This window comes from Pongo pygmaeus, chromosome 11 (genome assembly GCF_028885625.2).
Source record: "Pongo pygmaeus isolate AG05252 chromosome 11, NHGRI_mPonPyg2-v2.0_pri, whole genome shotgun sequence".
Classification (NCBI taxonomy): Eukaryota; Metazoa; Chordata; class Mammalia; order Primates; family Hominidae; genus Pongo; species Pongo pygmaeus.
The window spans coordinates 94,337,605-94,355,442 of record NC_072384.2 but is presented as its reverse complement, the minus strand read 5'-3'; the positions used below and the strand labels follow the sequence as shown (position 1 = coordinate 94,355,442).

At 33.5% G+C, this 17,838-nt stretch overlaps 1 long non-coding RNA gene across 1 annotated transcript in view; it reads right to left on the bottom strand.

Moving 5' to 3' along the window:
* The window catches only part of LOC129031712 (uncharacterized), an 86,967-nt gene that overhangs the window by 36,934 nt on the left and 32,195 nt on the right, over positions 1-17,838 (bottom strand). The window contains exons 3-4 of the long non-coding RNA XR_008501100.1: positions 12,748-12,873; positions 8,568-8,693 (exon numbers count right to left, since the gene is read on the bottom strand). This is a non-coding gene — a long non-coding RNA (uncharacterized LOC129031712). The remainder of the gene's footprint in view (positions 1-8,567; positions 8,694-12,747; positions 12,874-17,838) is intronic.

Here is a 17,838-nt window from a genome sequence, read left to right as displayed (position 1 = left end):
CTTCTGATTTTTATGTCACTTTACTTTTTTTGTCTATAAATTTGTTCTTACCACAAAGCACCCCTGGAGTCTCTCTCAAACTGTTGTGATTCTGGGGGCTGCCTGATTCACAAATTGTACAATTAAACTCCTTTAAATTTAATTTGCCTGAAAGTTTTTTTTAAAAAACAGATGTGTTAGAAATGGGGTCTGAAGTACAGCTGCTAACAACTCCCACGAGCAGAGTGAACAAGCAAGGGACCTGCTGGACCCACTTGTCCTTTGAACTCTCAGAGCAGTTGGGAATTGTTGTAAGTCTTCTCTCGAATTTCAGAGCTCCATGGATTTGTGTTTTGAGCTCTCCAAGTTTATTTGAGCAGATTTCTGTTCCAAATTGGGTTTGGAAATTGTGACAGAAGCTGGACTGAGTCCAGGATCAAATTTGATCTTGTAATTAACTGGCTTGGATCCAGTTAGAGGCCTCTTACATCTGACTGGGTCAGAAAGAAACTGGTAGTAAGTGGTAATATTGCAGGGTTGTAAGATTTGGCTTTTGAAAATTCATAGGGATTTTTGCATTCTACCCCTTTGTTTCATTTTTCTTGCATGCTTAAATAGGAAGAAAATCATTGGGTGAATTAGTCAAGGGAACCTGAAAGCAAAGCCAATAAATTAGGTAAAAATGGATAATTAATTTCTGAAAAACTGGGTTTCTTCCAGCTTATACATTAGGCCCAGGAAGCAGCAAAGTCTTACAGAAATGGTGAAATCTTACTAAAGAAAACTTACATTGGAACGTGCCAAATGAACAACACACTGAAGTATATTTAAAAACGAGAGCTTGCAAATTAGTCTCACCTAGGGATGCCTATTAATATGCAGAAGCTTCTAAAATGATTTAGATATGATGGGGCCCATCTAGGGGCAAGTTTGAGCCTTGCTAGTTTGATATTGGGTGCTAAGCAGAGTGGCTAATTAATGTCTATGTTTGTCACTCATATTTTGCACTGACCAGAATGGAAAATGCTAATTTGGTTGCCCCATACAACCCCTTGGGAAGCATTTTGCAAAATTGAGAAGATTTTGCCTGTGGTTTCTTGATTTTTCTTTGTGATGCAGCTTGGCTCCTGGAACTAAAGTGTAGCAAGCAGGGTCACTAGGGCTGCTCGGGAAAGGGGAATGCAGGACATGATATGCCAGCAAAAAAGTAAGAATTTCTTACCAGTTAGACTGCTGACCTCACTCTCTCTCTCTGCCAAGTGGTTTAATGAATGCTAAAAATCACTCTTTATCTCCTCTATAAAGTTTTAATCAATGTAAAAAAGAATTCTGAGGCTAATCTTAAGCTGTAGTGAATCTGGTTTACTTTGTACTATGAATTCATCTTCTGTATCTGTCTGTCATAAAGAGGGGTACTTTAGCATAGAATGAGAGCTTAGGACACCTATAAGCCCACTGATCAAGATGGCCCAGCAAACTGTTCAGTTATGTTCTAGGGAGCTTGACCTTTTAACCACATGGCAGTACTTTCTCTTTGTCTCCACCATCACAATGGCAGCCAGGGTTCAATTCCTGGCAAAGGAAATGAATCTTTTCTGGCTTGATATCTGCATGACGAATTTTACCATTTGTTACTTCTCTTCGTCTTCATGAACTGTCTTGAATTTACCTTTGTCTAAGAACCTAGGAGGTTACTTTTGATAAAGTTCAAAAGCCAGATATATTGGCAGTTTGGCATGGCTAAAGTGAGGTAATAAGAGATTTAAAAGGACTCCACCTTAAAGTTAATAATCCAATGAAAAAACTTAAAAACTGGCAAATGAAAAATCCTACAATTACTGGATCTTCTTCTGTCTGTGTAGTTATATATGTGTTGTGTGTGTGATGTTTATACAAAAGAGCTCTAATTAATTGACTTAAAGAAAAATAAGTGGTTAGATCAAGTATTTTGAAAAACAAGTAAAAACTAATGCCTTTTAGTTTATGTGACTTTAGTAATCTTTGGGAACTAAAGACAGTTTTAAAGATGATTTGTTAAATAAAAATATCTTCAAAAATGTAAACATTTGGTCTAGATTATGCAGGTCACATATTAGATTTGCTGAACAACTTAAGGTTATAAACTGCTTCTTTGACTTTTGAAAATTGTTCAATTTACATATTTTGGAGCACTAGACTCTAGATAAGGCCTGGGAAATGTGGAATTAGCCATCTTCCCTAGCCATACAAATAAGGTTATAAACAAAAGAGATTTTATATAAGAAAAGATCTTTCTTGTGTGGTAAATTCTTGTCCTGAAGTAAAATGACTAGTTTTTTAAAAAGAGGGATAGTTAGGACAAGTCAGAAAGTCCAAGCATGTCTGAGATGGTCTGCGTAAGTCATGAAAGAATTTGTGAAAGAGAATTTATGCAAAAAATGTTGTACGACTTGCCTGCTTTACAGCTAGGTAAGGCATGTGACAAGTGGTGAAGTTAGACACTCCTCTTAACTACTCTGGAAAGGCTGGAAAGAGTCAGACCTTATCTGCACTTCTGTCTGTGTCCTAGGCTTCACACCTAGTACATAATTAAAATTTCCTACTTACCAAGTTTTTCACCAGAAGTAAAAGTCGCTAAGAGTTAACATCGTAGCTTGTCAGATTACTAAAAAAAGAGTTTTACATGCAAGGTGTGTAAGGAAAGTGAAATGTGTTTTTGGTAAAAAATTATAAGAAGGCATGAAAATGTGGATGCTTTTGCCTAGATTACAAGGCTAAAGAATTGTTTTAAATTTGATAAAGCTAAATATTTGAAAAAGTTGTAGAAGGCTTATGAAAAAATAATCTTGTAAAAAGAAATTCTGTGTGAACATTAGCTAAAGTTAAAGAGGTGTTATTAAGTTTTTCTCTAAATTGAACATTGGAATAAAAACACAGCAGGTTTTTCTTAGAGCACCAATCTGCTCTTTCACACAAATTATAAAGGGTTATATGTTTATGAGAATTTCACCTTATGGTAAAACTGATTAAGATTGGATAGATTTGTCTATAAGGTTTTATTAAAAAGTGAAGCAGACATTAATAGTAGACTAATGCAAGGGTAACATTTGGCTCTCTCTTGAACAAGATTTCCATGTAATATTAAAGCGTAATGATAAATTTTTCTTTGCCTTTTGAATAAATTACTGAAAAAAGAAGGGAAAGACAAGAGACAGATTATTTGGAAAGCTAAGTCTTCCCTCTCTCAATGAGTAAAGGTTTTCGCCTTTTAAAAAATTTTTGAGTCATTATTTTGGCAAAATAAATGATTTATGGTGACCTGGAATTCTATTTCATAATATCAAATGTTTTAGACCTTTAGCATATCTGATAGGCTTCCCAAAGTCAAGTTGCAGCATCAAAATTATCTTTCCTGACCTCTAACTTTGGGGTGCTACAGAGGGCCCCTGAAGGACCCAGAAGAGGTAAACAGGGCTATTTGATATGTTAGGTTGCGTGGGAAGCAGTGTCAAAATAAGAGCTAATGTTTAACCTTCTTCCATTTATATTTTAGCATATGTCATCAATATATTCCAAAATTGTATGGGATTTCTAAAATTCCAGTATGTCTGAATATTTGTTATCTATCATAATTATGGTTAAGTTTTTGTAGACCACAGATATAATCAAATTTCCTTGTCTATTGTGTCTTTAACTATTTAAAGTCATTTCCACAGTTAATTGCTTAATGCTGATGCACTTCCTGAAAACTTCATAAGCACATAAAATCCTAGAATATAGTATCTTTTAGGAGGTTCATTAAAGGAGGGAAAGGACCCTGAAAAGCACTCTTGAATACAGGTTTCCAATAAATATAAAATCATATCATGTGTAAGAATTTCCCATGAATTCTCCAATTCCCCAAGAATTGGACTGGGTAAGAATTCCTGAAACTTTAATAAAAAGACTGACTGGTTTATAAAACTGCTAACACAAGTAGAATGACAATTATTTAAATACCAAGTAAATACTTTGCCAAACTTGCATGCTACATCTGACAATACTGAAATTGTTAGATATGCAATTTGAATGAACTCCAAGGTCTAAGTCATATTACCTATGATAACCCATCAATTATCAATTATTTGCACCTAAATTGTAAAAATAACTGCTATTCAAGGGGACATAGGTCCAATATTAAGCATTGACTCATGGAAAATCGGGACAGCTGCCTTGTCTTTCCTGAGCCCTTAAAACTTTTATTATTAAAAGTCCTGTATTCTGTGACTCATCACAGAAAAGATAAAATAATCTAAATTAAATATATTGGTGTGGTAACTTATAATTTGCTAAAATAGTTTATAACCATTGTTTGGTTTGTCAAGTCTGTATTCCTAAGAAAATAATCAAAGCTTCAAGTACATTTAGTTACCTGATGAGCCATTTAAATATTTTATAAGGGGGTTTCATTCAATGGTCATTTTCTGTGCATGTTTTCTGATTCTATAAAAGCTCTCCCATGTAAGAGGGCTGATGTTATAACAGTAAATTCTTATGCTTCAGTGTATTTTCACCAGGTAAAGCAAATGAGTTTTTTATGGTTCACTGAGGACAGTCAACCCCTTCACAATCTAGAACCTGAAGATTGGATCATCTGAAAACATCAGCGAAAGATTGCTTTGCCATCCCTACTGTAATAAAACTTTGGGTTCATAATCTCACAACTGAGAAGGGTCCCTCCACACTCATGGAACTGTACACCCATTGGAACCCTTAAGGTCCAGTTAAACAGGAAAGTCTCTCCCCAGAAGAAGATTGCATCCTTGATGTGAACAGCTTTTCCCAAGATCACGGATCAAGACTTCTCTACTATCATGAGACTCTTATCTTTGAACTTTTTTTCTTGTTTATGCCTCTATGAATAATAGAAATAAGAAAGGAGTCTGTTTAGTGCACTTATGTGGTACACTTTTATCTGTGAAGGATTTTGTAGCCAGCCTTATACATAGATAAAAGATGAAGGCCCAATGCAGGTGAGAAACTTTAATGGTAAATACTTTTCTTCATATTCAGTCAGAAACAGAACATTGAGTTACTATTCTTACCCACATCAAGGGTTAAAGAGAATATTGATTGACAGGAGGCCTTCATTCTTCTAGAAGGGCATCATTTTTCCATGGTTTGGAGTAAAAGAGGCAATAAGCAGAAATGTATCCCTCATGATAGGCTCTATAGCAGATTCTACTGTAAAGGCTATGGTCACACAACAGACTTCAAAGTATCTTGTGAAAGTTATGCTAAATAATTGAATTGTGGCCTATGAAGAACTACATTAAATGAAGCTTATAGAGATTCAGCTGTAGGATATTAACAAAAAGATCACCTAGTTAAGCAAGTAGACTCCCTATCTAACTCATTCTTTACTCTTTTCAATTTTAGGTGGTTTGGTTTATGGGGAGTCTGAATAAGAAGCATATTCCAAACTCTTGGTATTATCCTCCTGATAGTAATAATAGTTTCCCTGGTACAGTGTATTTTCTCAAAGGTTCTAAATGTTTGCATTCAGCCACCTCTAGAATGGCAGACGGTCTAACTGGAATGACAAGAGTTGAAAGAAGTGCACAACCATGAGGACACTGTAACCTATGAATGAGGTGCTGAGACAGGAAACTCAAAATGATGGTAACTGAAAATGATGCTAAGGCCCTAAGTTGTGGTCACACTTTCACCCAAGTGAGAGTCTGACCAAAAAGGGGGAATTTTAAAAACAAAATTATGAGAAGCCATTGTTTTAGACTAAGCTCATGCACTAGACCCCAACAGACCAAACCAAACTAAAGTGAAGTTGGTCATGCTAACTGTGTCTAGAACAGATCAGGTTTTTTCTCCTGTAAACAGGATGTTCTAACATAAGGAGGTACCCTCTATTCAAGTCCTTGCTCCTACCTTTACAAAACTCACTGTTCTACTATTTTCCAGTGAGCTTAAAGACCAAATAAGTACACTTATGGTGTTGATGGTAACATCAATGATAATCTCTCAAAATTGAGAAAATGACCAAAAGAGGGGAATTGCTAAAGTGAACTACATATGGCCTGAGAAGGATCTCATACTTCTATATTTGAGTCCTTGTGGGTGAACGCAACCTAACTTAATAGGTAGACAAAATTGAAAACCTAACTTAGGAGTAGCACCTGTAACAATAGCTGAGTCTTGGCCAATCCCGGCAGCCACATTTCAACCAGTCATACCCTGCTGAGTGTTTAAACTGTGTTCCAATAAGGCAAATGCCAACCTGTAACCAATCCAGCCATTCCTGTACCTCATTTCCAATTTCTGTGCATCACTTTACTTTTTTTGGCTATAAATTTGTTCTGACCATGAATAAATTTGTTCTGACCATGACGTACCCCTAGAGTCTCTGAATCTGCTGTGATTCTGGGGGATGTCCGATTCATGCATCATTTATTGCTCAATTAAACTCCTTTAACTTTAATTTGGCTGAAGTTTTTCTTTTAACAAAAGAAATTAAAACATGAAAATTGGTGATATAATCTAAATACACTCATTTCCAATGTGTTTTCTTTATTGTTAACAAGTTGGTATGGCTCATTATCAGAGCCTATGGTAATAAAGAGTAGAAAAACTTCCTGGAGAAATTGACAGTCTGATTAAAAAGATATCAGGAAGAACTCCTTGTTGAAAAAAAATAGGGTATCTATTATTCAGTCTTAAAAGTAGAATACTTCTTTGGTTTTGTGATTACTATTTATTGTACAAAATGCAAATTCTCTGAAAGAGTTGGCACTTTTAGGCATAGGGATAATTTTTTTTCTCTTTTTCGTTTTGTTTTTTCCTTACCATTGCCTTTGGACTCAGTCTGTGATCTAGTTCTTTGATAGTTGGTGACATGTCAAAAAAATGCCAAGACTTTTTGGGAATTTTCAGCTATAAGAATCATTGTTATGTTCAATTCAAACTGGGCTCCCACTGGTGAGCCTCTTATCAATCATATCCAAGGTAATACACCTTCAGCCTTTTTCTCCAAGGCTGCCCTTGTCTCCGCAGGCAGCCTTTTTTGACGTGCACCTTCAACAACTTAAGTTTGATTTCCTTTGGCAATATCCATTTGACCCAGGGGCAATTCAAGCTTTCTGTCTCTAATAAATAAAAAAATTCCTTGCCAACCTGCCACTAGAATTTCCTGAAAAACTAATTGGTAATTTATATGACTTCTTTTCCCCACCATCCCTGCTGAAATGCAACCTACCGGAACTGGGAAGGTGATAACAAAATGCATGTGTTCGATCATTTTTTTTTTTTAGCATTTCTTCAGCATTATGTATTACCAGTAGTCGCCTTATGCTTTTATACCTTAATCCTTATATATCAAAATTTCTTAGAGAACAAATGCGATACGAAAGATTATATTATTAACATTGTATAAGTTGCATATGAGCCAATACTTCTTTCTCTTTCCATATATTCTTTATGATGCCCAAAATCTGTACAAATAGTACAGGACCAGTGGAAATTAGCATCTAAAACCTGGAGTCCTTAAGCCAGAGGAGTAGGTTTCAAAGTTAAAACTTTTGATGATTTTATAAATGCACCAATATTCTTGAAAACTTTATATATTTTATGAAAACTTGGCATTATATTGGTGATTATCATTAACACATAGCAAGATATCTGCTATACATAGAAATGTAAGATATGTATTTGAGTAACTTGGTTTGTAAATACCTTTTAAAAATGAATATCTTGAGAAGAAGACTTAACACTATATATTAAAACAAAGAGACACAGTTTTATAATCTATGAATTATTCAGCCACCAGCTTGGTTGGCAGTCTTTCTCAAGTAACAGTATAGCTTCATATTTAGAGAAAGATTAATGAGTGAAATCTATTAAAAACTATTGAAGTGTCTTTAAATAATTGTCCATTTGGAGGTACCACCATATTTCCAAAATGATTGAGTTTACAAGTTGGATTTACAATACAATACTTCTTATTTAAAACAACTATGTGATCTTATATTATGAAATAATTATTTTCTGTTTAAAAATATAAGTTAATTTCATTAGGGTAGAAAAACAGAATGAGAAGAAAGTACGAATATGTTTGAATGAATATATAAATGAATATATAGATAGATTCAAAGCTTTCTGAGGAATATAGTTAGACTTTAAAAAATATCAAATGTGCATATTTTCTGGAGTTGAATTGTAGCAAATGAATCATATAAAGCGGATCACACTCTAATCAAAATAACAATGTATGCAGTTGGTGCTAAAGTAATTAATTGTGCTTTTTGCCATTAAAAGTAATAGCAAAAACCATTTACTTTTGCACCAAACTAATAGCTGCTAGTACTTTTGTTAGTAAGTTTAATTATTTACATTTTCCTCTTGATTTTTCTTAATGCTGCTCATATCATTTACTAAAGATATGTAGTAGTTCAGTTAATGTTTCTTTAGGGGATAAAAAAAAGAAAGTGGGTTTATAGTCAAATATCTGAACAAAATTAGTATTTTTTCAATACTCTTCCAGAAAATTGCATGGATTCAAGCAAGATTATATATGAAAGTAGGACATCCATAAATCAGTAAAAAATCATTTTTCTTACCTGCTTTTTTGTCAGTAACTACATTTTTATTTTTCTAGTGTAGATCATTGCAGATGAAACATCACATCATCGACAAGAGTTTAAAGCTTTAACATTGTACCAGGGAAGAAAAACAGCATTTCAATCCTGGAAATGAAATAGTTCAATAATTTAGAGAGTGCTAAAAATTTCTGTTATCAAATATTATATCATCAAAGTCAGTAAGTAAAAATATAAGTATAGTCCCTCTACTTTACTTAAAATACGCAAGAAAATGACCTGTGGTACACCTTTTAAATCTACTCTTTTTAAATATAATATGAAAAAAAGTCAACTTATTAACAAATTACAAAAAACATTTTCTCTATAGTTTAAAAATGTTTTATCTAATAATTGTATCATCTCAAACTTTCCATACTTTGACAACTAGCATAGTCTTTCTTTTATTACATATATTTTGCCCATTCAACTGGAATTTACATTATTTTATGAAGAGGTTCTTTTATAATGCACATTTTTTAAAAACAATTAATGGAAAATAATGCATATAAAACAATTAAAACAAAAATAATATTGTAAGTAAATATACACAGTGATCAGTTTTCCCCTGTGTGTCAGGTTTGGAAACACTTTCATCAGTCTGAATAACATTAACATTCTTAATATTAATTAATTTTTCCACATATAATTGAATAACACAAGTTAGCAAAATTAAGCTTACTTTTATTAGGAAAATAAAGAAAAGCATATGACAAATAATCACTGGGTCAATTTCTCTGAGATTACATATAAAGACATCAATCAAACAACCCCATCAAAAAGTGGGCAAAGGATATGAACACACATTTCTCAAAAGAAGACATTTATGCAGCCAAAAGACACATGAAAAAATGCTCATCATCACTGGCCATCAGAGAAGTGCAAATCAAAACCACAATGAGATACCATCTCACACCAGTTAGAATGGCAATCATTAAAAAGTCAGGAAACAACAGGTGCTGGAGAGGATGTGGAGAAATAGGAACACTTTTATGCTGTTGGTGGGACTGTAACTAGTTCAACCATTGTGGAAGTCAGTGTGGCGATTCCTCAGGGATCTAGAACTAGAAATACCATTTGACCCAGCCATCCCATTACTGGGTATATACCCAAAGGACTATAAATCATGCTGCTATAAAGACACAAGCACATGGATGTTTATTGCGGCACTATTCACAATAGCAAAGACTTGGAACCAACCCAAATGTCCAACAATGATAGACTAGATTAAGAAAATGTGGCACATATACACCATGGAATACTATGCAGCCATAAAAAATGATGAGTTCATGTCCTTTGTAGGGACGTGGATGAAATTGGAAATCATCATTCTCAGTAAACTATCGCAAGAACAAAAAACCAAACACCACATGTTCTCACTCATAGATGGGAATTGAACAATGAGAACACATGGACACAGGAAGGGGAACATCACACTCTGAGGACTGTTGTGGGGTGGGGGGGAGGGGGGAGGGATAGCATTAGGAGATATACCTAATGCTAAATGACGAGTTAATGGGTGCAGTACACCAGCATGGCACATGTATACATATGCAACTAACCTGCACATTGTGCACATGTACCCTAAAAGTATAATAATAATAATAATAATAAAAAAACACAATTATAAGGTATTTACTATGTGCTGAATGCTGTTCTAAGAGCTTTAAATACAGTCACATTTGAATTTCAGAACTCTATGAGGTTAACAGCCTCACTTTTCAGATAGTAAAACTGAGGCACAGAGTAATTTGCTCCACATTATTAACTACTGTGCTTTACTGCTTGACTGAGAGTTAAAATTCTTACTCTTTTTGCATCTTTGGGCATGCCTAAATAAAATATACTGAATCGAAAAAAAAAAAAAGACATCAATTTGAAAACTCATAACATTGACATCTAGAATTTGCAATATCACAATCAAAACCAAATATTTACTAAACACAATCCATTTAAGAAACCAGGCCCAAATACTCAATAAGCCCACAAACAGTGAAGTCATAAGCACTGCCACAGATACAAGGCTAAAAGTAAAGGCTAAGAATGTCCATCAAAAGGTATTTTAATCTTTAGCCACTCTTTGCTCTGAGTCTTAACAATGCAAGGCCCACTCCAAACGTAAAACTAGCGAGTAAAATTTCTACTGTTTTGACTTTTTGTGGGGAACCTAGGTTCCCCTTCAACTGGATCAATATTTCTTACCATATGTAAAAATTAACTCAAGATGTACTGAAGAATTAAATGTAAAATCTAAAACTATAAAAATCCCAGAGAAAAAAATGAAACAAACTTTTCTGGACGTTGGCCTAGGCAAAATATTTATGACTAAGTCCTCGATAGCAAATTCAAGAAAACAAAAAATATGCAAATAGGACCTAATTAAACTAAAAAGTTTCTGCACAGCAAAAGAAATAATCAGCAAACTACACAGATAATATTAGGATAACATTTTCTTTCACTGTGTGCATCCAGCAAGAGCGAATATTCAGAATCTACAAGGAACTCAAACAACTAAACAAGAAAAACACTAATAACCTTATTAAAAAGTGAATAAAGGACATGAACAAATATTTCTCAATAGAATACAAATAAATGGCCAAGAAACATGAAAAAAATTCTCCACATTACTAATCATCAGAGACGTGAAAATTTAAACCACAATAAGATGCCATCTCATACCACTCAAAATGTTCATTATTAAAAACTCAATGTTGGCAAAAATGCTGAGAAAAAGGAACCCTCATACACTGTTGGTGGGATGGAACTTAATACAACCTCTTTGGAAAACAATATAGAGATTTCTCGAATAACTGAAAAGACAACTAGTGTTTGATCCAACAATCCCATTACTGAATATCTACCCAAAGGGAAAGAAATCATATGAAAAAAAAATGCCTGCACTCAAATATTTATCACAGTACTATTCACAATAGCAAAGTCATGGAATCAACCTGTGTTCATCAACAGATGATTGGACTTAGAAAAAATATGAAACATGAACACAAATGCACCATGGAATACTATGTAGCCCTAAAAGATAATTAAATCACATCTTTTGCAGCAACATGGATAGAGCTGGAGGCCATTTCTCTAAGTGAAATAACTCAGAAAGTCAAATCCCTGCTTAGAAGTGGGAGCTTAACAATGGGTACACATGAACATACCAGAAGGGCATAACAGACACTGAAGACTCCAAAAGGTGGAAGGGTGGAAGTGGGGGTGAGGGTGGAATAATTACCTATTGGGTACAATATTCACTGTTTAGGTGATGGATATATTAAAAGCCCAGACTTCACCACTACACAATGTGTTCATGTAACAAAACTACACTTGCACCTCCTAAATCTATATATATATTTTTAAAGTCTCAAATGATTCCTTTAGCTGGATAGTCACATTCATGTATAGTCAGTTTCCTCCTCACTGAATATAGGCCTCACCTATGTAACTTATAGTAGTACATTGTAAACATTATAGTGTGTGACTTCCAAGTTGAAAACATTCAAGACATTTTATTACTACTTTTATCTTGCTCCCTCTTGGAGCACTCACTCCTATGGACACCAAGACTACGATTTGGATATCCCAGCAGTCTATGGAACTATAGAACAATCCATATGTCAAGGGACCATGGCCTCTTTCCCACAGGAAGTACAGACTTGCCAGTCATGTGAGTGAACAATCCTGGAGCTGAATCTTCCAGCCCCATTAAGCCTTAAAATGACAGCATAACTTGCTAATACCTTGGCTATAAAATCTTGAGAAGTCCTGAGCATGGACTAACCAACTAACTGCCTCCCAAATTTCAGAGCAATATGAATTGTGTGAGATAATAAACAGTTTTTATTATTTAAGCCCCTATGTTTTGGAATAACTTTATACAGCAGAGAATATTAATACACTAAGTTATCTCTCATCTCACTTTCCCACACAATACATTATTTTTTCATTCTCCATCATAGAACAAATGAGATAAGAATTGGGAGAATGCTAGTGAGTTGATGTGGATGGGGGAAGTCATTTATTGACTTCATTTATAAAACATTCTAGGCAATAAACATAGACATCAAGGTCCATGGCAGCTTTACATGATGAAAAATGAAAGTTACTGCACTTTATCAGTTATAACAGTGAGAATAGTGGAATAAATAAAAGGTTCTACCTCAGTTGAAGAGGAGCTCATCGGATGAATACCTCCAGACTCAATAAGTTGGAATGTATGTGATCTTCTTCAGTTACCCTTTGGGAAAAAGGACTTGATGGACAAGATCAAGGACCACCACACAACCTGTTTTTGGTGAAAATATGGATGGGACTAAATCCCTCCTAATCAAAGAAGAAAGAAAATAGGCCAAATAAAAATGCTGTGGGCAACAAGCATTATAAACTTTTCCTGGAAATAAAATCTAACATTTGTTCTACAGCTGGCAAAAAAAAAAAAGTTTGCCAGCTGTAGAACAAAAGTTAGATTTATTATACACTCACTCAAACAATACTAAATGCCATAAGACAGGAGAATACCATTCACGCTATTTTTGAAAAGATTACAGAGGCGTCAAGAATGTACACTCAGCCATAATGTTTTTTTTAAGGAAAGTCAGAGAAATACATACATACTTTAGGGACTCAAATAATTCAGGTCACCTACTTGAAATCAATACATAAATACATACACTAGTAAAGTGAGCAAGTAAAAAATGCAAGAACTGAAAGGCTGTAATGTAAAAGTTCAAGAAATGAGCATTATAATCACAGACATAAATGTGAGTTAAAATTATTTTTAGAACTGGAGAAACAAAAATGATGATACATGATAAACAACCGTTCTTTGAAGAAATAATATGCAGTGAAAATCACATTTTAAAAATCTGTCTTTAAATCACGAGATTCTACTATTGATGAACTGCATCAACATGGAAAATTCAGTGGTAGAAAGAAAAATGGTATAATTTTTTGACGTCCACATGAGCATCTATCACTGTCATAAAAACAACAAACGAGACAGTGAGGAAATGAGAAAACAATGGTTAAATTGATTAATAAAATGTTTGTTCTATATTGTCTATGTGGGAAGATAATTTCTTATACTTAATATATGTTTTCTAAGTTAATTTCAGAGAGTAGGTTCCTCTTGTTTACCAACACCCATTGTTTGACTCTTCAGTGCCAATTTGCTATTAAATGTTTGTACATTGAATATAAATTTTTGCTAATCCTCCTCTTTGGAAGGTTGTGCCACAGGGTACTTATAATACCAATTGTCTCCAGTCGCTAAGTGTACATGTATGTATGAAGATAAGCCCCAAATTTCAAATTCCCAAAGTAGATTAAATCACTTATTAAAAATTGGCTTTGGAGTTAATTTGTAATGTGATGGCTATCAAATTGATGAGCAGTCTCTTTTAGGAATAAATTGACATATTTCCTTTTCCCCAAATCTTCTTCTTCTGTTTAAAATTCTCTGGGTGAAATAATGCCTGTCCACAATTCTCCAGATCAGTTTGAACTTTGAATATTCTTTTTCTAGTGATTTATTCTTTTGTATTAAAAATAAATTAAAATATTCTTCCAGATACTAATACTTTAAATCTAGGCTATGAGTCATTTACACCTTAATGTTCTATTGCTGAAAAAACTCAATGCTCTCCCAATTGATGGCTGAGATTGTTATTAATATTTTGGAAGAAGGGGCATTTTCACTAAATAGGACTTGGGAAAAACACTATGAAACACATAGAGCGAATGTGGAAGTGAAAGCACTATTGGTGCCAATAAACAGCCAAATAATAGTAAGAACACAATGAAACTGTGAAACCGTGTTTTTGTTTTGTTTTGTTTTTTGCCAGACTGGAAGCATCTCAGCATTATGAATTGCTGTATTTCTAGCAAAGAGCACAGTTGTGGCACACTGTACTTAACAGGTACCAAGGACATATTTTGTTTCCATAGCTGCAAATTATTGAAACATAATTCTTTGAAGAGAAAAGAAGCATAAAGAAATGATCTATGAAATGGTCAAAGAAATTCCCCTTATACCTCTTTGTTTTGTCATTTTTGTAAGTTGGGATACATTGAACATAAGCCTTGGAGGGTGATTACTTATAGAAGTATAGACAGACTTTGCATTTCCTCTAGAGCTTCACTATGGCACTCACCACTAAAATTTATTTCATGTTAAAAGTGTACTCAGAAGATTTTTAAATAGTTGTATTTAGCAATCACAATGTTATGTAACATTTATTTGAGTAAATCTTTATGACAGATTTACTAAGAGTGTGACTATAAGCAAGCACAATTTCAGCAACAAATATAGTCACGCTGTATGAGAAATTAGTTTAAAAAGAACTACCTGTGCAATATTTTCTTCAGGTTTTTATTTCTGAATATCTCTTTTCAATATCTTCTTGATATTTTTACTTTATACATCATTGATCTAATGTTGCTCATGAAGCAAGCTATCACATTTTTAGTTTGGATGAGTTTATGAGATGCAAACTTGTTGAAAGCAAAGCTGAAGACTTGTACTGACACTTCATTATTCTACTAACAAATAATTTTACTTAAATTATTTTTATAAAAAAGAAGTCTGAGGCACAGTTGTTACAGGCAGGAGAATAATAACTTGAAAGTACCATACATGTCTCAAATTTTGTTTATATATATTTATGACATATAGTTATATGCATTTTATTTATATTAATTATTGAATATATATAAATATATAAACTCTTTGAAGGCCACTTAGTCCAGATTTCTCAAACTGCACATAGAAGAGCCTAAGTAGGTGCACACATAGAAGAGCCTAAGTAGGTGCATGTGGTTATGGTTCTGTTTCAATCTCTATTTTTAGAAAAAAATAAATTATATAATCTAAATAATTAATTAGAGTAAATCGGTGGTTATTGATTAGTTTACTTATCCCCTTGGTATATTAATCACTAACAGCTTTAGTGGTTTTAATCATAATGTGGTTTTTAAGCATCTTTATTTATAGTCATGTGTTATGTATTAAAGACATTTTTTAAAACAGGAAGCTTAAACAAAACTAAACTGAATAATAAAATTGATTAGACTTCCACATTCTGTTAGGATTTAATAAGTCATTACTATAGCAACACTGCCACTAAAAAAGCTTAAAAGCAAACAAACTATATGGCTTCTGAGTATGCAGGAGTTTATGGCATAGAACTTGGCATACTGACTTAAAAATCTAGAACTTTGAACAGCGTATACACAACTGTTTTTAGGCATTGAAACAATAAGCAGTGTGAAACTGTGGTCTCTTAGAGAAGGAAAACAAATTAGATAATTCTAGTAATCCTTCTGATTTTTGGTCAGGAGAAAAATGTTGGACCATGAAAAATGGGTGGGAACACAATGGAGATTGTTCTGGGTTAGGAAGACAGAGAAAAAGGCTGCTTAAATTTATGAGGCAGAGTACTGAAAACAAGTGAATTACACAAAAAACAACAATAAAAAAGAATTCTTCAGATATCTATACACATGCTCTCTTGACTCTTTCCTAAATGTTAATATGTACATGTGTTAGGCGAAATTATATGAATGAGTAAAGACCAACTGCCAGGAAACTACAGATTGAAGAATTCTTGGAACACACACAGAGCCTAGAGATGCTCAAATTCCATTTAACCAGAGAGATCTTGATAACCAGTGAGTGATCATTTGAGTGTCCAGGAAGGTCAATCTTAGAATTAAGTATAAATCAGCATTGGTATATATCAGACCCACCATAATAAAAAATAAAGCAAGCCTCAACTAATCAATCTATCTGGAAGTAACTTAATTTTTTGCCAAAACAAATTTCAAATTCCTGAAAGGCAGACAACAAAATCTACATGCTCTATCAACATAATATGCAATGTTAGTATGCAATAAAACAAACTAGATGTGAAAAACAAGCCACAAGAGAGTTGAGAAATATCTTTAAAGGACAGAAATGAGAAAATAACCAAGGATTATATACTTATCACAAATATCTTTGAAAAACTAAATTTTAATTAAAATATTTAAGAAAAACCAAAGATGAGAAAATCATTGCCAGCAGATATTTTCAATAATAAATGGCATAGGAAGTTCTTCAAATTAAAGATAAATGATACCAGAAGCAAACTATGATTTCATAAAGTAATGGAGAGTGCCATAATTAATAAATATGTTGGCAGAGATTAAAACTGTTTCTTCACTTTTAATGCTTTCAAAAAACAATGGACTGTTTTTTATATATGTATATATATATGTATATATACACACACACATATATACACACACAAATATATATATACACAAATATATATACACATATGTATATAACAGGTATATATATATAGTATTTGGGGCTAACGCATATGCAAAAGTAAAATACATTACTAAAAAGTATCAAAAATATAAAAGAAAATGTGAATTTATGTTTTTTATACAAAAAGTGGTTTCATATTATTTTAAAGTAGATGTGATAAGTTAAAAATATTTATTGTGCTGGGCGCAGTGGCTCACTCCTGTAATCCCAGCACTTTGGGAGGCTGAGGCAGGTGGATCACGGGGTCAGGAGATCAAGCCCATCTTGGCTAACATGGTGAAACCTCGTTTCTATTAAAAATACAAAAAATAGCCAGGCGTCATGGCAGGCGCCTGTAGTCCCAGCTACTCGGGAGGCTGAGGCAGGAGAATGGCGTGGACCTGGGAGGTGGAGCTTGCAGTGAGCCAAGATCGTGCCACTGCACTCCAGCCTGGGCAACAGAGCGAGACTCCGTCTCAAAAATAATAAAATAAAATAAAATAAATATTTTATATATATATAGTAGACTTCAGAACAGCAAGACACAAACTTGCATACTCACAAATTAGAGTTTTAGCTAATTTAAAAATGGAGATTAAGTGGAATTTCTAAAAATAACCAGTAAACAGAAAACAAAGAGATAAAAGAAACACCAAATGAGAAAAATAGAAAACAAATGTGATGTTAGAATTATCCCAACTAAACTAAAAATTATGCGAAATATAAATGGCCAAAACCTGCTAATTAAAAGGTAGATATTGTATGATAAAATGTAAGAAAAAATAGCTAACTAAATTGTGTCTAAAGGAAATACACATTTCCTGTGAAGACAGATGTAGCAGAGATATATGAGGTAAAAAAGATATATCATCCAAACAGTAATGTTAAGAAAGCTAATGTACACGTACTTAATTCAGACCTTCAAAATAAATGAAACAACAACAAAAAGAAAGACAA